At 44.5% G+C, this 20,917-nt stretch overlaps 1 protein-coding gene across 2 annotated transcripts in view; it reads left to right on the top strand.

Moving 5' to 3' along the window:
- The window catches only part of WDR25 (WD repeat domain 25), a 423,366-nt gene that overhangs the window by 32,720 nt on the left and 369,729 nt on the right, over nucleotides 1-20,917 (top strand). The gene's annotated exons all lie outside the window — the stretch shown is intronic.

Below are 20,917 nucleotides of genomic sequence, written 5' to 3'. Positions count from 1 at the left end.
GACATTTCTCTTAAGGCAGTGTTGGGACACACACTGACTAATATTGTTTTGCTGGGCTTACACAGCTTCCAAGCACGCTTGAGGAAATGTTAGCACATCATAAACTTAGCAGAATTAAAGTTAATTATTTTGTGGTTCTGAAGCAATTGTTATCTTCTGGAAAAAGGATTTATAGAAGTGCTATAGCAAGCAAAGAGAACTGGGAAGAATTGCATACGACAACCCCATATTTTTCAATGTATTTTTTTTAAGGAAAGAGAACATGGAAAAGCTACACCAAGGTTATCTGTACCCTGAATGCAAACAATTTACCTAAAAATATGCATGCAAGATTTAAAAAAAAACAACGTTTTATAGGTATGATCTTCTTATACTTCATAAATCGTTTAAACCAGTGTTTCCCAAATTTGGGTCTCCAGCTGTTTTTGGACTACAGTCCCCAGCATCCCTGACCACTGGTCTTGCTAGCTAGGGACAATGGGAGTTGTAGTTCAAAAACAGCTGGAGACCCAAGTTTGGGAAACACTGGTTTAAACCAATAACCCATTCCAGCTGTTTCTATGAGACTCAAAGGTCTTGCCCATCTTGACACTCTAGGACAGGGGTAGCCAATATGGTGCCTTCTAGATAATTGTTGGACTACAGCTCACATCATCCCTGACTATTGGCCATTTTAGCTGTGGTTGATGGGAGCTGGAGTCCAGCCACATCTGGAAGGCATTCTTTTGGATGCTGTGTTCTAGAACGTCTCAAAGCTTTATAGAAATTTGCCTTCCACAAGGTCAGACTATTATGTATTCTGAGCTCTCCAAGGTCTCCTATAACCTGCTACTTGAGCCTTTTATACTGGGAGCTAGGAGGGACTGAGTAAGGGGACGTAGGTGGCGCTGTGGTCTAAACCACTGAGCCTCTTGGTATTGCCAATCAGAAGGTCGGTGGTTCGAATCCCTGCGACAGGGTGAGCTCCCGTTGCTCGGTCCCAGCTCCTGCCAACCTAGCAGTTCGAAAGCACGCCAAAAAAGTGCAAGTAGATAAATAGGTACTGCTCCAGCGGGAAGGTAAAATGCCGTTTCCATGCGCTGCTCTGGTCTCAGCGTTCTGTTGCGCCAGAAGTGGTTTAGTCATGCTGGCCACATGACCTGGAAAAACTGTCTGCGAACAAACGCCGGCTCCCTTGGCCTGTAAAGCGAGATGAGCACCGCAACCCCAGAGTTGTCTGCGACTGGACTTAATTGTCAGGGTCCTTTACCTTTACCTTTAGGAGGGACTGAAACTACTTTTTATTCAGTGGAAAACCTGCTCCTTGATCTTAGGAACGATCATGCAAATATTAGTTTGTGGCATCTTAAGAAGTGTTTGGATGCATAGTGAACAAACAGCTTTTCAAAAGATGTAGAACAATTTATTCCATAACTGTGAATGATATTTTCCCCAGTCTACCACCATGTAAAATAATTGTTATTTTCATGATTTGACATATGGCACCTTGTATCAGGCCTTCACCTCTCTGCTGTGCTAAGTCATCAGTAAATCACCAGTTACATAGACTTGCTTCCTAAGTAGTAGGTGCCTGCTCCCCCCCCCCGCATTGTCCAATGCATGCATCTCTCGGAGGAATATTCTTGGCAGATATGATGGCTGGGGTATTGAATATAAAATGAATGTCAATTTATGTTAAGCAGTCATGATAAATATATAGAACCTCCTGAGATGGCTCAGTTTGCAGTTGTTGCAGAAAAAAGCTGAATTGCGCATTTTCTGCAAGCAAATGTGGTGAACTGCCAAGAGGATTTGCTGTCTTAACAGTCTGTGTATAAGCCTCCTATTTTAAGGATTGTATTAGTAGTTCGGTTTGCTCTTTTAGCAGCCCAGAATGATTACTGTAATGGCTTTTGTTTGAGTGGTAAGCTATTTATTGGAAGGAAGGAAGGGGGATATGGGGCAAGGGTCCACAAATCCACTAGCTGTGCTTATCATGGTGAGAGTTAATCACTCTCCACTGGCAAGTTGTGGGAGGAGCTACTGCCTTCCTCTCATTCATGGAGCTAGAGAGAGGGAAGATTCTCATCCTTGCAGCTGTACAGTGGTACCTCGGGTTACATACGCTTCAGGTTACATACACTTCAGGTTACAGACTCCGCTAATCCAGAAATAGTACCTCGGGTTAAGAACTTTGCTTCAGGATGAGAACAGAAATCGCACGGCGGCAGCGGGAGGCTCCATTAGCTAAAGTGGTGCTTCAGGTTAAGAACAGTTTCAGGTTAAGAACAGACCTCCGGAACGAATTAAGTACATAACCAGAGGTACCACTGTATTGTCCTCCCTATGTTTTCCAAGTGCCTTGGAAAGGCGGTGAGACCAGCCAAAACCTAGCCCTTTTCTTGAGCTCGGGAGCTGGAGACTGGTCATTTCAGAAGTTCTTTTGCTGTTTATCTGCAGGCATAGCACAACTGTGGGGATGATAAGCTCAGCAGAAGGGAGACAGACCTGTGGACTGTTTTCACAGGAGTGCATGTCTAGTTTCTCCAGGCAAATGCCCTCTCTGCCCCAGGTTTGAAAGAGGGATTTCAAAGCACTTTCTTTGCCAAGTTAGTGTGTCGTTGGGTGTAAGCCCCACAGGACTCAGTGAAATTTAATTCTGAGTAAACGCTCATTGGGTCAAGCTTCCTTAGAATTTCATTCAAAGGGGTTGTTCATCTTGTAGTGAGGTACCTTTCGCCACTGGAATTATAATGTTGGCTTTTTCAAAGTTCACCAGCTTCTTGCAAGGGTTTGGCTGCAGCTTCAGTTAGTCACTACTGTCCTATTCTTGCGAAGCAGCAACAAGTACCAATTTCTTGCTTGTTTCTAGAATAGCGGCTTCATTTTATTTAGTCCCTGGGCTTGTTGTTCCATCAATGAAAATGGTGCTGTGGAGCAGGGGGACAGCGCAGCAATTTGTTTTGGTGCCCTTAGCTGTAGGGCCGCAGCTTAAGAAAAGGAAGCGGAGCTGGCTTTGCCATTTCCAATTTCTGTGAGCTTCGTTCTACCAGAGTTCCCACGCCCCGTATTCCAGCGGATCCTGCATGACTCCTGCTATAACTACCGCTATAGCGTTGTTGTTGAAATCTCTGTTTAGTGCACAGTGTTCTCCAGCTTGTAATGCTCAACTTTATTACCGTTTGAGTTCCATTTCCCCGAAGTGTTTCTCCTGCTCAGAATGGTAAATGAGATTATTTTTACTTCAATAACATTGCAAAAACATGACCCTTATTTTCTGTTCCCTGTACAGAACCCCTGCCTGGTTATTTTTCATTTTGACCAATGCAGTCTTCTTCTCTCTGGTCTCCTAATGTCTCGCCACTCATGTCCATCTTGTGGTGTGCTGTCAAAATTATTCACCTGATTCATTGCTCTGACCATGTGGCACCCCCTCCTCAAATCCCTGCACTGCTTCCTGTCCACTGTTGGATCCTGCATAAGCTTCTTGTCTTTAACTTCAAAACTTTCCTTGGCTTTCCTTACCCATCCATTAGTTCTTGGACCTTATATCCCGATATAGATGATACTACAGTGGAAGACAGAAGTGCCTGGCGTGATCTGGTCCATGGGGTCACGAAGAGTCAGACACGACTAAACAACAACAACAAAGATGATACTGTTCCACTATTAATTATTTTGAGCTTGCACGGTCTGCATTTAGTCGACTACGTGCTCAAAGTCAACTTCCTTCCAAATGCATGCTCGGATGTTCCTCAGCGTTAACCCCTAATTTCCAGTGCAACTGTTTAGTACCACCAGTAACATTATGAAAAGGAAGAGAACTCATGGAAACCAGAGAAGCCTTTTCTGAATTATCACTGATAACGGAATGATCACGTTTTCTGAATTAGCATTTTTCAGAAGTGACATGGGCTCTGCTTAGAAAACTTAACATTTTAAGATATGGGCAAGACAGGGTGGTGTGGTAAGTGTAGGGTTCAGAGTACGTGGGCAGATAATGGGCACTAGAGGAGCAGGTAATGTGGGGCTCAGGTGATTTAGGTAAAGGTAAAGTGATGCCTGACCATTAGGTCCAGTCGCAGATGACTCTGGGGTTGCGGCTCTCATCTCGCTTTATTGGCCGAGGGAGCCGGCGTACAGCTTCTGGGTCATGTGGCCAGCATGACTAAGCCGCTTCTGGCGAACCAGAGCAGCACACAGAAACTCTGTTTACCTTCCCGCTGGAGTGGTACCTATTTATCTACTTGCACTTTGACGTGCTTTCGAACTGCTATGTTGGCAGGAGCAGGGACTGAGCAACGGGAGCTCACCCCGTCGTGGGGATTTGAGCCACTGACCTTCTGATCGGTAAGCCCAAGAGGCTTTGTGGTTTAGACCACAGCGCCACCCACGTCAGGTGATTTAGAAATTGGCAAGTGTATGATAACTTTGGTTCAGGGGGAGTGGTGACTGGTGTTTTTTTTTTGGGGGGGGGTTACGAAAAAGACAGAAACAGTCACCAGGAAAGGGTAAAAGGGTCCTTTTACCTTTGTTGTTGTTGTTTAGTCGTTTAGCCGTGTCCGACTCTTTGTGACCCCATGGACCAGAACATGCCAGGCACTCCTGTTTTCCACTGCCTCCTGCAGTTTGGTCAAACTCATGCTGGTAGTTTCGAGAACACTATCCAACCACCTCGTCCTCTGTCATCCCCTTCTCCTTGTGCCCTCAATCTTTCCCAACATCAGGGTCTTTTCCAGGGAGTCTTCTCTTCTCATGAGGAGGCCAAAGTATTGGAGCCTCAGCTTCAGGATCTGTCCTTCCAGTGAGCACTCAGGGCTGATTTCCTTAAGAATGGATAAGTTTGATCTTCTTGCAGTCCATGGAGCTGTCAAGAGTCTCCTCCAGCACCATAACTCAAAAGCATCAATTCTTCGGCAATTAGCCTTCTTTATGGTCCAGCTCTCACTTCCATATGTCACTACTGGGAAAACCATAGCTTTAACTATACGGACCTTTGTTGACAAGGTGATTTCTCTGCTTTTTAAGATGCTGTCTAGGTTTGTCATTGCTTTTCTCCCAAGAAGCAGGTGTCTTTTAATTTTGTGGCTGCTGTCACCATCTGCAGTGAATGGAGCCCAAGAAAGTAAAATCTCTCACTGCCTCCATTTCTTCCCCTTCTATTTGCCAGGAGGTGATGGGCCCAGTGGCCATGATCTTCGTTTTTTTAATGTTGAGCTTCAGACCATATTTTGCGCTCTCCTCTTTCACCCTCATTCACCTTTTACCTTACCTGTTACCAAATCAATTGGTTCATGCAGACAAATGGTGCTTTACCGAATGGCCTTTTGTGTGACAATTTGCACCAATGCTAACCTGTACCAGTGGACAAGATTTTGAAGTAGCAGCACTAAGCTTTAAAGAAGGCTCAGTTATAAATTCTGTTACGCACCAATGCATCCAATTTAGGTCAGGTTGGGAACTTTCCAACCTGGTGTCAAAGCTCAAACTTTGCTAGCCTAGACTTGCTGTTTAGTCATGCTATACAAGACGAGGCTGCTCATCCCTTTCCTTCCAGTATTCATGGCGATTGCCTTCTGGGCTCATTTCAAATTTGTGATGATAACACCCGGCATCCCTAAGAGATGGCCTCAATCCTTATACAGTCTTTAAGATTGGCTAGGGATGCTTCAGAACCTGTGTGACTTTCAGAAGAAGTACAAGGCTGAAAATGAATAATTAGGACAATCAGCACATTGTTAAGCTAAGGGTACCCTTCCAATTAAGTATATAAATTGCAGGTGTTTTTATAGGAGTGGGTGGGTGGTGGTGTTGTTTTGCTTGTTATTATGTTATGCATTTTTTTTTGTTTTTATATTGTAAACCACCCTGTGATCCTCTGATGAAGGGGTGGTATAGAAATACAATAATGGTAATGATAATGATGATGATGATGACGATGATGATTATGATGATGATGATGATGATAATAATAATAATAATAATAATAATAATAATCATAAGTGTGCTTGGAGCACTTGGAGTTCTTTGGCTGCAATATCCTTTTTTCAAAAACACTCCCACTGCAAAATGATTCTGGACAAAGCCATACCTGCAGAGTAGATTTATTGTGTTTGGAATTACCTTGGTATTTCTTCTGAAAGCAATCCATTGCGCTTTGTTAAAAGGTAACACAGCTTTCAGTTTGAGGAAGGCCAAACTTAACAAATACTTATATGTACCAGCTGAAACCTATTCTATATTAGAAATCTCTATTTAAGATTTCAGTCATTTCTCTGTAATGTTGCCCACTGCCTAGATGTCTGAAACGGGTTGCGGGGGGTGGGAATCACTGAAGCTGAATGTTCTGTGCTTCAGCTGAGACAAACAAATGTTATATATATGTGTGTGTATGGTGTCACTGATGCATTATGATGTGGTAATGATTTTTAGTGGCAGAAAGACTGCTGGCTCTGTACATTTGAAGTTGATTTGTGCTTTCAATTTAAGTTTGCTGAGAGATTTTTCTCTTTGTTGAGTTTCAGGTTAGGTTAAGACTGATGAATTATTAGATACTTTAGTTTCCCCGAACAGATGGCCAACAGCAAGCATTTTAAGTTTAATAGTTATATTAATTAAAGCTTCACTCCGAACACTGCGGTTGTCACATGAATCAGGAAGTATGGTTTGTCCTGTACTGGAGATCCTTATGAAATCCTTGTTTGTTTGGTATTTAGACTTAAAGATGTGGAACTTTTTTGCTCGTGAAGTTTTATATGAATGAATTCCTTCCCTTTAAAGAGCAATACAGCTCCATTTTGGGATTTGGAAAACAGCTTTATTCTGCTGAATTAAATTGGGCTTCCAAACAAGTGTGGTTCAGAGTTGTTTAATCAGTAAGCCACTTAGAGACCTGGGTGATCCTTGAACACTTGGAGGTTGGGGATGGGGTCAGTGGGTGCAGCACCAACCACCCATTCCTTAGCCCGTTTACACCCAAATAAAATTTGAAGATTTTACTTCTTGATGCATCAGCTTAAAAAGCAAGAGAAAAAAAGGAAAAAAACCTAGGATTTCCCCTTGTCTCCTTCTGTTATTATGTATTAGATGTCAGGAGCTCATCCTACTCTCGAGTAGGACCCTGGCAGAGACACATGCCCGACTGGCATGTTCCCTCCCTCCTGGTTGATCGTTTGGGAGCTTCAAAAGATTTCTTCTGCCCGAACATCACAGTGACCGATGCCAACAGACATAGGCACACTTAGGGATCCGCAGAGTTTGTGCATCATGCATAACAGACCTCAGCAACTCAGCATTTTGGCTAATCTACTTTATTTACATATAAACACACACACCACACTGCAGCAGGGCTCCCTCTCTCTCTAGCATTAGACAGCAAAGAGAGAAAACAAAGGACAATAGTCCCACTTCAAGGAACACAGTAACACAAACATCCTGTCTCTGTCACTTCCCCCTCTGTGGAGTCAAAACATAAACCGTCATGTGAAAGACAACAATCCCATGACTGCAATCATGGAGCAGGAATTCTAACATTAAACCCCTGATATGCATGCTTTATTGCTTGATGTAGTTCCCACATTTTATTTTCAATCCAACACTGGCGATCTTGAAGTCTTGCAAAACAAAAATGTTGGGAATTGCAAAAAGCTTAAATTAAGCAAGCCTAGAGCCTACAAATCTTGTTGGTGTAAAACCAAAGGTGGGGGAGCTGCTGTACTTTGGGATGGATGCACCCCTCCCCCTCCACATCCCACCCTTCCTCTGCTGCAGCTCGTCTTGGGAGGTGGGCAGAGGGGAGAATTACATTTGGAGAGGGAAGGGTTAACCTAATAGCTGTTGTGGGGGGTCAGACTGTCTGTGTTTATCTGGATCATGTCCCTCCGTAGGTCTGCATACATAGACAGACAGACAGTCAGACAGACAGACAGACAAACAAACACATAAACAGATTAGAGATCGATAGACAGACAGATAGGTGGGAAGCTTTACCAAGAGATCAAGGTAAAAGTCAGATCCAGTAGAATTAACTTGAGCCTTGAAAAGCTGAAAGAGGAAGTGGGAAAGAGTGTCACGCTTCTAGCTTTCTCCTTCAGCTTCATGTACTTTTCATGACCAAGGGGGCAGGGAGTGCAGAGAGCTTGAAGTCTTTGTGGGCACCAGGGGAAGACCTCAGGGGCACCATTGCACTTACGGGCACCGCCTTGGTGACCCCTGGACTACATTTAGGGTTGACTTATCCATTAAGCCCAAATCGCTTCGGCTGAGCAAAAAACTATGCAGAAAATAAACATCACAAGATTGTATTGTGAGCACTTCATTAAAAACGACAACTACTCTTTTTTCTGTATGCTTGCTTCTGCGGCAGCATCACACTCGCTCCAGTGCTGGGAAAATAGGGAGATGCTTGTAACACCCCAATCCTCACAGCAAGGGAAAGCACCTGAGCTTGTTCTCTACCTTGCTACTGCACATTCCAGAAGCTTTCTCTCCTTGCGCCCCCACTGCCCACTTGCACTTGTTTATCTTGCCTAAATATCATTTAGCCTTTGTTGTTGTTGTTGTTTAGTTGTTTAGTCGTATCCGACTCTACGTGACCCCATGGACCAGAGCACACCAGGCACTCCTGTCTTCCACTGCCTCCCGCAGTTTGGTCAAACTCATGCTGGTAGCTTCGAGAACACTGTCCAACCATCTCGTCCTCTGTCGTCCCCTTCTCCTTGTGCCCTTCATCTTTCCCAACATCAGGGTCTTTTCCAGGGAGTCTTCTCTTCTCATGATGTGGCCAAAGTATTGGAGCCTCAGCTTCAGGATCTGTCCTTCCAGTGAGCACTCAGGGCTGATTTCCTTCAGAATGGATAGGTTGGATCTTCTTGCAGTCCATGGGACTCTCAAGAGTCTCCTCCAGCACCATAATTCAAAAGCATCAATTCTCCGGCAATCAGCCTTCTTTATGGTCCAGCTCTCACTTCCATATCATTTAGCCTATCCTATAACAATTTAGGGGACGCGGGTGGCGCTGTGGGTAAAAGCCTCAGTGCCTAGGACTTGCCGATCGAAAGGTTGGCGGTTCGAATCCCCGCGGCGGGGTGCGCTCCCGTTGCTTGGTCCCAGCGCCTGCCAACCTAGCAGTTCGAAAGCACCCCCGGGTGCAAGTAGATAAATAGGGACTGCTTACTGGCGGGAAGGTAAACGGTGTTTCCGTGTGCTGCGCTGGCTCGCCAGATGCAGCTTTGTCACGCTGGCCACGTGACCCGGAAGTGTCTCCAGACAGCGCTGGCCCCCGGCCTCTTAAGTGAGACGGGCGCACAACCCTAGAGTCGGACACGACTGGCCCGTACGGCAGGGGTACCTTTACCTTTACCTTTATAACAATTTAGAGTATAAGAGAATGTTTGTTGTTTGGGATTAAATATATTGCCGTACAGTATGTTTACAGTAGTTTGTAGGGCATGAAATGGAAGGCTGCATGTTGCCCTAGTGTTTGTGTGCAAGCATGCGGATGATTTTACATAGATCGCCAACGTGGTGCCCACAGGTGCACATGAACTCTCAGAATTGCTCCCCCCTCCTTCCTCCACTGAAGGAGGCCATCTTTAGCCAATAGACTTTTCCCCAAGCCTACTTGTGATGTAGGAGACTGTTTTGGGCAAGCTACATTTGGGGATGGGAAAGTTGTGGTGTTCACAACAGTTTCTCAGCTTTTCAAATATGCTCACAGGTCCCAAGGGGTTAGCAACATGAATCTGAGATTTCTAATCCCTGCAGTATAAATAAGTTTGCTTTCCTAAATTTCACTTGTTCTGAAGTTTTTGCTTCAAAGTTCTAGTTACAAAAGTCATACATTCCCATCTCAAGAATGAGCACCTTCAATATTTCCTTTAAACTGCTCTGTTGGAGTTTCTTTATTCGCTAACATTTTAGTATATTCAGTTTTGATCATAGAAATATCCCACTAACTTTTTTTTTGTCTCTGGGCCATTGAATTATCCCACTATAATATCCTGTATGTGCTTTGCTTTTAACTGATTTGACCCATTTAATGTTCTTCACTGCATGGATAAAATGGAGGTTTTTCCTTTTTCTTTTTAAAACTCTCTTAGCCTTTCGCAGCACGCTGTGGGGGAAACAACAGTGCCATTTTGCATTATTGTTGCCTTAAAAAAAAACTATTGAAAAATTAAACAACTGTTTGCAATTGCAAATGTTAACTGTTTCTTTTCCTGTAAAAATGATCATTCAGTTGGCAGCTTGAAATGCATATATTTTAAGCTGTTAACTTTATCCAATCTCGGTTTTCAGAGAATAAAAAGGCATAGAATCATAGAGTTGGAATAGACCACAAGGGCCATCGAGTCCAGCCCCCTGCCAAGCAGGAAACACCATCAGAGCACTCTTGACATATGGTTGTCAAGCCTCTGCTTAAAGACCTCCAAAGCAGGAGACTCCACCACACTCCTTGGCAGCAAATTCCACTGTCGAACAGCCCTTACTGTCAGGAAGTCCTTCCTAATGTTTAGGTGGAATCTTCTTTCTTGTAGTTTGGATCCATTGCTCTGTGTCCGCTTCTCTGGAGCAGCAGAAAACAACCTTTCTCTCTCCTCTATATGACATCCTTTTATATATTTGAACATGGCTATCATATCACCCCTTAACCTCCTCTTCTCCAGGCTAAACATGCCCAGCTCCCTTAGCCGTTCCTCATAAGGCATCGTTTCCAGGCCTTTGACCATTTTGGTTGCCCTCCTCTGGACATGTTCCAGTTTGTCAGTGTCCTTCTTGAACTGTGGTGCCCAGAACTGGACACAGTACTCCAGGTGAGGTCTGACCAGAGCAGAATACAGCGGCACTGTTACTTCCCTTGATCTAGATGCTATACTCCTATTGATGCAGCCCAGAATTGCATTGGCTTTTTTAGCTGCCGCGTCACACTGTTGGCTCATGTCAAGTTTGTGGTCAACCAAGACTCCTAGATCCTTTTCACATGTACTGCTCTCAAGCCAGGTGTCCCCCATCTTGTATTTGTGCCTCTCATTTTTTTTGCCCAAGTGCAATACTTTACATTTCTCCCTGTTAAAGTTCATCTTGTTTGTTTTGGCCCAGTTCTCTAATCTGTCAAGGTCGTTTTGAAGTGTGATCCTGTCCTCTGGGGTGTTAGCCACCCCACCCCAGTTTGGTGTCATCTGCAAATTTGATCAGGATGCCCTTGAGTCCATCATCCAAGTCGTTGATAAAGATGTTGAATAAGACCGGGCCCAAGACAGAACCCTGTGGCACCCCACTAGTCACTCTTCTCCAGGATGAAGAGGAACCAAGCCAAGTTGTTTTTAAAACTAGCAGAAAACTAGTCTTGATTTTTTTTTAATGCAACTTTGGAATTCTAGGACGCATTATATGATATGACAAGGTTTGTTCTATGGTTTGTCAGGGAGAGCTAAAACACAACCACTGGTCTGGACTACACACATGGCTTAGCTCAGTGCAGCAATAAAGTGACAGAAGAGGCCTCGATCTCTCCAGGAGCTCAAACATTTGCTCGTTGCCACTGTGCCATGGGCTGGCTAAGTGTTACTTGTGAACAAGGACATTGTGTAGATAAAAACAGTGCATGTATGCAAGTATTGCAGAAGAGCAGGCACTCAGAAGAGAATGTGATCTGCTCCTAGTATAAAAGAAATGGCAGTGATCTACCCATTGTCATTGGAGGAAGGAGGAGCGTGCATTTTTTTCGGGGGGTGCCAAGAGTTGTTGAGCTTTTTTTTTTAGGGGGGAGTACCCTGAGTTTTTGGGTGTGGAAATCCTTAAGTTGATGAGCTTTTTTTGGGGGGGGGGGTCCCTTGGGTAGTCGAGCTTTTATGGAGCGAGGATGACAATAAAGCAATCTCCTGAAAGTACAGCGCTGACATTGACACACAGCACTAAAGCCAACATTGCTTCCGCTTGCCACCTTGACCTGCGCTCAATGCTACTGTGCAGCCGGTGGAAGAAACTAGGGGGCGGCGACATTACTTGCCGACGAATGACCGCGATCGACCAAGATCACCCGGCGATCTACAGTACCTGTCGATTGCAGTCGACTGGTTGGACATGTCTTTCAGGTTACAGACTCTGCTAACCCAGAAATAGTACCTCAGGTTAAGAACTTTGCTTCAGGATGAGAACAGAAATCGTGCTCCGGCGGCACAGCAGCAGCAGGAGGCCCCATTAGCTAAAATGGTGCTTCAGGTTAAGAACAGTTTCAGGTTAAGAACGGAGCTCCAAAACAAATTAAGTACTTAACCCGAGGTACCACTGTATAATGAATCCTATCCTATCCTTGGCTTTCTGTCTCCTTCCTTATCATGTATATTTTTCAGACCTGCAGCCACACAAAAGTCTACAGATGTGCCCTCACGCTTCGCCTTCCAGGCGAGCAAGATGCATTTCCAGGGTTTCCAGCCAGGAAAAAGGGCACAACGCAGAGCCCAGTGGCCTAGGGAGTGAGGGCCAGAGAGGGGGAGTTGGATGGCCATGTTTGACCTCAGGCATTGGGTTCCCTACCCTTTGCCTGCCATGAGCTGGCAATCACAAAAGTTTTTGCTAAGGCACTGCACTTAAAACCTGTCCCTAGGTGGTAGATTTCACTGAGATTTGTTGCATGTCCTCACTCAGCAGCCACAGATAATTTTCTGTTGCCGACAGTTATTAAAGCGCTCGCATCCTGCATTCCAGTTCTGCAAGGTGGCTACCACTATTATTAAAACTACAAATCTAGAAACAATAAAAAATTCAAAACGGCAACTAACATGATTTGATCAGCGGCGTCAAAAAACCCCATCAGGAATTAAAGGGGAATAAAGACTTTAAAATGCTTTCCTTGTGATCAGACGCATTTGTTGGTTTACAGCTGATATGTGGAAGGAATTGAGATTTCTTTGAATTGGCTCACAAAAAGTCAGGCATGACGGATGGCTGAGCCAGACCAGAGTCTGGTGATGCAGTTCCTCCTGAAATTCCACCAGAGTGCCGGGGCCTCTCTCTGATTGGCTACAAAGTCAGCTCGTCACAGAAGGGGGAGGAGCAGCACCTTGGGAGGGAGAATAAAAGGAGCAGTTTCTGAGGAAGAGAGTTAGAGAGGGCTAAGGTTCAGGTTATGAGATAGGGCTTGATTTAAGAGGAGAGCTGGGGCTGGATTTGAGAAGATGGATAGGGCTTGTTTTGAGATGGGAGTTAAGGAGTGAGAGAGAGAGTAGGAGAGGCTCTGACTGAGGGAGAACTGGTTCTGAGTTCAGTTGAACATCCACAATGAGGAGAACATTCATAGCGAAAGGACAGAGACTCGCAGCTTAGATAGGGAGACTGGGTTGAGGGTCTGGGAAACGTAGACAGACAGGAGCGTCCCCTGGGTCTGTTATGCAATTTTGGAATACCTCAGGAGTAAGACTGTTAAGTGAGTGGGTAACTGGGGAAAAGTGCCCCTCGCTCATGAACCAGGGTAATAAATCTGCGAAGGAAGCTGTTCTGCAATAAAAATATTTAACGGAACCACCTGTCCTAGCTAAGTTACAGAAACTGATTTAAGCATCTTACCAACTGATTAATAGCGACTGGAGTTTAAGAAGAGCTGTGCCTATACTAGTGTATTTAAGCCCGTGACATCTTTTTTGCCCACTTCTAGTAATAAGTTAACTTCTCTTTGTTGAACACACTTTTCTTATTTGTTTGATCAACTCCTGCCTGGGACTCTAAATCATTCAATTTCCCCTCACACAACCCCCCCCCAGACATCCTGTGGTAAATTTGCAAAACTTCCTGTTAATTGGTGGACAATGAGGATTGTGCGCTGTATTTAATAGGGGCAGTTAGCGGGGCAAATCTGCCGCATTATTAATTGGTGATAGGTGGTTGGATCCGCTACATCAGGCACCCTTTGGTTTTAAATAGAATATGAGCTTGCAGGTGCTGGAAATACAAATGGGCAGCAGCGGGGCTGGGGGGGGGGAGGGAGGGACAAGTGATGGCAATCTCTGATCCGTCTCAACAGTCTAGAACACATTCATTAATTGCCTTTATATCCTGTAGTGTACATGGTTCTCTCACATTTTATCCTCACTGCAGCCTTCTGCGGTAGGCTGTGCAGAGCCCAAGGTAGTTCAGTGAGCTTCATGTCTGAATAAGATTTTGAACCCAGGTCTTCTCATTCCTGTTGCTGATGCCATAACTACTGCACCAGTTTCTTATCAAGATACAGTCTTGCATGTGTTTCAGCCTGTGCCAGTCATTATCCGACTCCTGTTTAGCACAGGAACCTCTGGTGTGGTTTCTTGGCAAGTGTGAATCTTGTTTAGACTCTGACCCTGAGCACTGCGCTGGCCTCTTGGCGTCCCCTTGCCGATCAGCAGATTACCCTTCTGTGTATCTTTTGCTACATACCCTTTATCATTATAATTGGCTTCTGAAGGGTCTGTTTCATCTAATCTCTTTGACAATCACAAGCGCCATTGATTACCTTTAAGTCTGAAGAAAAAGAGAACTTGCCTTTTATTGCTCAGTTGCCTCTGAGGCCAACACAGGGCAAACTCTTTTAAGAGTATGAAGTAAATATACTGGTGTCAGACCAATTACGGTAAACGAGACCTCTGCAACCTGGGGCCCTCCGGATGCCCCAGCCAGCCTGGCCAACATTCAGGGGTGATGGGAGTTGTAGTCTAACACAGTGGCGTAGCGTGGGGGGTGCAGGGGGGGCCGTCCGCACCGGGCGCAACATCTGGGGGTTAGGGTTAGGGGGCGCAAATCCACGGGTTAGGGGGCGCAAATTACTTGCCTTGCCCTGGGTGCTGACAACCCACGCTACGCCACTGGTCTAACAATATCTGGAGGGCACCAGGTTGTGGGTGGGCAGTGTAAAGCCTTGTCTCTTGGGGCCCAGAGACAAACAGTGCTGTGAAAGCCAGCCAGCTCAACCAGCATCTGTTCTGCATGCAGAAGGTTCAGTCCTCGGCATCCCCAGGTAGAGCCAGAAACCCTGGGGAGCCACTGCCAGTCAGTGCAGACAGTACTGAGCTAGTTGTACCAGTGGCCTGACTCTGTATAAGGTAACTGTTGGGAAACTCTGTACGTGCAGAGTCAATTAAGGTTTGGCAGTCAGTCAGAACGTCATGTCTGCCTGGTGATAACAGAGACATGGAGACAGCTCCCTGATTGGTCAAGCTCTCTCAAGGGAGTGATAATTAATGGCCTACTAACTGGAATGTGTTGGTTCGTAGTTCAGAGTTCAGTAGTTCTGTGTCAGTGTAGGAGTTGTAAGTCGTGTATGAGAGAGCTAGCTAAAGATCTGTGTTCTGTTCCTGTAAATAGTCCACTGTATATAATAAACACCTAACTACAAGTTCCTGGTTCCTGCTTCGTCCATCCTATCTGCAGCCAAGTTGCCAATTGCTTCCGTGGATTCTGCGTGTACTCTGCTAGGTCTGGCTAAGGTCCTGCAACTAGTCGGAAAGTTGCGAAACACCAAATAGGTTTTGCCAATTGTAACTTCTTATGCTCCTATGAAATTATATCTTCCTCCCGTGTCAGTGGCACCGGCTCACTGGCTTCGAAAAAGAGAGGAAGGCAGCTGAGTGAAGAGGAAAGGTTTGGTGTGCAGAGAGAGCTATCAGAGCAGGCAGATGGTGCATAAGCAGGATTGGGCCTTCTGACAGGTAGTGGAGCCCATCCCTTGGCAGAGGAGAAGCAATTAGGTCTTGAGGAGGGAGAAAATGAGCATGGTCTGAACGAATCTTATGTGCTCTGTAGAGAATATCTCATGCAGTCTTGGTATCTCATTAGAAAAAACACCTGCTTACAAGTTGGGGTACTGGGCGTAAAATACTGAATTTTGTGACTTTCTTATATGGTCAGTCTTTAATGGGATATTTGTTTGTCTACTTTGAAAGAACAGATAAAAGTGTGCAGCACAGCCTCTCCCCTCTCTTACACACACACACACACACACACACACACACACACACTTCTTGCGAAAATTGCCTTTTTATAGTTAATCGTTTAAGTACACCAAATATCTTCTAAGTAATTTACAGCCTGTCTTTTCAACTTTACTCAACCATCAGCTCTCTCAAAAACTCCCCTTTTCCAGATTCCAGCTGGGTATGATTTACTCTTTATTAGTCTAGTAAAATGTGACAGGATCATCAAGTCTTTCTGAAGAGTTATTTCCAACAGCATTTTTTAACACTTCTCCGCAAATAGGGCAAAATAAACTATATTGACAGCGTGACTTGCCTTGAATCTATTCTCAAAGACTTTGCAATACCTGATTGCTCAATATAGCATCTATTTGAAGGTACAGAAATAGAGCAAAGGCCCATCAGTTGCCATGTCAAAGAATGATTTTTGTGTCCTAAGAAAGAATTAAGTTGCACCATGGGGAGCCCAAATTGAAGTTGTGTTGATTCATTGAGACAGCATGCAGTCAGGGTCTGGTTCATGCAGTTTCCTGCTCAGCACATACCCTCTTAGCATTCCCCAGAGATGTTCATGTGTGATAAAAAATAATGCATGATTCAGACATTCAGAGATTTGATGGGGACTAACTTCTATGGTTATCTGCCCACCCCCAAGCTACTGGATCACAGAAAATTACTCTTGGCCAATACACTTTGGTGTTTGTATTATATGATATGTTTGTCCATGACAGCCTCTCCCAACCCTATGTTGGGTGTTGTGTATGTGCCACAGAAGTTCAGTCAAGCGCTTAAGTTCACCACAGGAAACAACTGTGTAGCAGAGATAGCTTTTACTTAGCATATACACACACTATAGATGCACACTACAGTTGCTGCAAGAAGTCTTCACTCTCTGAGCCCAGAGAGGGTTCCAGCTTATAAAATTCTTGCTGGGACAAAGTCTACACAGCAAGCGCAAAATCCAGTTGCTAACAAAGTCCTGCAACTGCTAGAATTCTCTCAATCCAGAAGTCTTGCAGGTTGTCCAACTTTTCTCAGATAAGCTTTTCACAAAGTCTTCCACACTTTCACAAGATTGTTCCAACAATCTCCGCATCTCCAAAAGATTCTCCTGTACTTCCCAACAATGGATGCTGTAACTTCAGCCTTGTCTACCCAATGCTACATGATAGTTTGCCCAGCTGCTCAGATAAGACAGTCACAAGACACCTGTAGCTGTACTTTTCTTAACACCCCATTCCTTTCAGATGTTTTAGACTACAACTCCCACCATCCCAGCCAGCAAGCTGATGTAGACTGGTTCTCCCCAATTCAGGAATTTGAACACTAATTTATTAGGTATGCTAACTCTGATAGTAAGTTTAAGTTGACCTGAAAAACCAATTGTACTATGCAGCTTGAAAGCTAAATAGCAAAAAAGGGATCAAAAACCAAGTAGAAGATAGTAATCCTGCATGTTAATCCAACATTTTTATTACCATGGGATATTAGCATTGCGCTCTTAATACAAAACAGTAAATCAACATAATGTCTTGTAAAGAGACCCATTAGCATGTTAGCTGGGTATTACTGTTCTGATAAACTTTGAAGATATATTTGTTATTAAAATGTGCTAAAAATAATGACTATAACGCTGATAACTTTTGATTAATGGGATATCTTGATTATCCTGAAACCCAAAGTATAATTACAAGTTGTAATTCCCACCATCTATTCAAATGTTGTGGAAATTAAATGCCTTATTATTTCCAACCTTTATTACAATGATTTGTTATTGTTGTCTTATATGAACTAGCCAGAGAAGGGGAACCTGTGGCTCTACAGATTTTCCCATCAACCACAGCCAAAATGGCCAATGGTCAATAGACTTTCCATACCTCTAAGGATGGATGGATCAGTCTATTTGTGCTCTGTGTCACTTTTGCATGTGTTCATTCGTAATTCTGTTCCATTCCCTTTCCACATTCATTTGCAGTTTATAAAAAATATGTGTGAAGGTTTTCAAAGTATTTCTTATAAAAATTGAAATAGGCATTTCTAAATGTATTTTATCGAAGCAAGCATTTCTAAACATATTTTATCTTCAAAGTATGCATTTTAAAACATATTCCTGCTTTTTGCTGAGCTGAGAACTACACTGCAACATTTGCTGAAGTTTGATATATGATGGGCAGCACTGTTGTGATCTGTGCACCGTTGTGAAATGTGCAGATCAAGTCATTCATATTGAAATTTGCAAAGGTCTGTTTCCTCCAGCCTTCCTATATGCTTCTGATAGCAATTCACTTCATGGGAGCCTGTCTTAACTCTTGAACACTGTGGTTTGCAAACCAACCACTTGGATTCAGACCTACGCAGACTGATTGTGACCATCTGAACTCTGATTTTCACTAAAGTAAAGCTGGGCTGAGATTTAAACTAAACAGATACGTGGTTTAGGAGCGAGGGGCACCCTGTAAATAAAAGATGTCCTCTAAAAACTCTGCTGGGTTCACCGATTGCCTTATATATGGTATATAAAACTAATGCCTTGCTATGTGTGAATATGTAGAATCTTACTTCCAATTTCAGTCCACAGAGTCACCGTCATAATTCCATAGCAAAGTTATTTAATAGTAAGGGCATCAGGCAACTACTAAAGCTGCATTGCTTTTGTGGAGATGAAATATAAAGTATAGATGGCTGATAAGTGATAAGATTGTTTCTTGAACTAGCCGAGGATGATAAATGTGGCAACAGAAATCTTTCATGATCAGTTCCAGCGTTTTCAGGAAATTTTCAGGAAATTGTGCCTGCCACACACTAATTTATTGCCTTTAATATAGTTTCAGAATGCAAGGTTCTCTCCTTTTACTTTAAATCCAGTCTTGCAAGCTAGTCTAGACGAGATGTTTGGAACACTTAACCTGTCCAGATTTGAAATACAAGCTTAAACTGCCGTTGCCAAAGGAAGAAGACAAGGTGATTGGAATCCCGAGGCCAATTATTTGGGTTGACTCTTGCCCCTTGTAACCAATGAAACCTGCCTGGTCCAGGTTATGTGTGCTCTTCAGAACACCATATCAGGGCACCATATTGGTGAACCCTCCTCTACACTGGTTCTGGATGATGGGCTTCTTCCTGAAGTGCGGAAGGAAATGTTATTTCATACATATTCTGAAATATTTGAATAATTGCAGGTTGGTCTCAAATTAACCACTCCCTCTTTAATTTTATTTTTTATAAAAAAACCAAGGTGAATAAGTTGGCTGTGGTGTGACTGCTTAATGAATTCCAGTGTAAGATAGACTTCCTGGAACATGCCAGCTGGGCTTTAGGGAAGGGGTCAGTACAGAGACAGCATGTAACTGTGTTCAATCTTTTCAGTCTCAGCATTTGACATGCTTTGCCACCTAATCCTACTGAACTGTCTGAGATTGATGGGAAATGGGGACACCGCTAATAATATACTAGCTGGGATCCTAACTAGTGCTCCATGGATGAAGGACTCCTTTTCTTCATGGAGGAACCTGGAGTCCAGTGGAGGCATTTTTCACTGACCCACCCTTCCCCATGCAGACCCCCACATTGCCCCTCAAGAGCTTCCTCCAACACCCTGGAACAGATTTTCAAGGGGGCAAAGGGGGAAGGGGAGAGGGGTGAAAAATGCCCCCCCCCTCTGCTGGTCTGGTTTGTGGAATTATACCCATGGGATGCATCCACCACTGGAACCTTAGTTCGGATCCAAGCCATATTTCTGTCAAAATGTGCATCCGTGCGTCACAGTGTGTATGTTCTCATGTATTTTGTTTTATATTTATATGCCACCTGTAATGTGCATGGGTTGCTCGTGAGTAAGTTGCCGCCTCTCCAGGCTTTGTTGCCTTGCTAAACCTTTCAGTCTGGACAGCACTTCACTTCGTGGCTGCCTCAGTCGCTAGCAGAATCCGTCAGTGGGCGTTTCTTAAATCTTTTCCAACATAAAAGTTGTTTGACACCCAGTCTCCTCCTACTCTCTCTGCGCGGAAGTCTTCTGCGCAGGGTGGGCGTGGGTAGCAGAGGACCCGTGCTCTCCCCGCTGGCGTCCAGTGAAGAGTCCTGGAGCCCTCTCGCCGATTCCCCCATCAGCCCCTCTATATCCCTGGGGTTGCGCTGATTTGCTTCCCCATCTGCAGAGCTGCCTCTCTCCCTGCTGGGCCCTTCTCCAGCATAATTTGAGAGCCTTCCCTCCACCTCTAGGTCCGATGTCAGTTCCCTGACACCACCTTTGCAACAAGGAGGCCAAGGTGGCGTACATACAGTAGTTCTCCTCCCCATTTTATCCTCACAACAACCCAGTGAGGTAAGTTAGGCTAAGAGACAATGAGTGGCCCAGGGTCACCCAGTGAGCTTTGTTGGTGAGTGGGGATTGGAACCCTGGTACCCTCGGGTCTTAGCCCAGCATTCGAACCACTGCTCCCCACTGGCGCTCCCTTGTGTTTGGTTGCAGGCAAACACAGGGCTGCACAAAAGGCTCTTTCATGAATACTGCTGAATATGTATGTTGTTGTTGTTTAGTCGTTTAGTCGTGTACCACTCTTTGTGACCCCATGGACCAGAGCACGCCAGGCACTCCTGTCTTCCACTGCCTCCCACAGTTTGGTCAAACTCATGCTGGTATCTTCAAGAACACTGTCCAACCATCTCATCCTCTGTCGTCCCCTTCTCCTTGTGCCCTCCATCTTTCCCAACATCAGGGTCTTTTCCAGGGAGTCTTCTCTTCTCATGAGGTGGCCAAAGTATTGGAGCCTCAGCTTCAGGATCTGTCCTTCCAGTGAGCACTCAGGGCTGATTTCCTTTAGAATGGATAGGTTTGATCTTCTTGCAGTCCATGGGACTCTCAAGAGGCTCCTCCAGCACCATAATTCAAAACTGAATAAGAGCTGTTTGACAGTGGAGTGGTCTCCCTCGGGAGGTTGTGGACGCTCTTTCCTTGGAGGTTTCTAAGCAGAGGCTGAAAGGCCATATGTCATGGATGC

The sequence above is a fragment of the Podarcis vaucheri genome, assembly GCF_965113315.1.
Source record: "Podarcis vaucheri genome assembly, chromosome: 1".
NCBI classification, from domain to species: domain Eukaryota; kingdom Metazoa; phylum Chordata; class Lepidosauria; order Squamata; family Lacertidae; genus Podarcis; species Podarcis vaucheri.
This window is presented reverse-complemented; position numbering and strand designations above follow the sequence as displayed.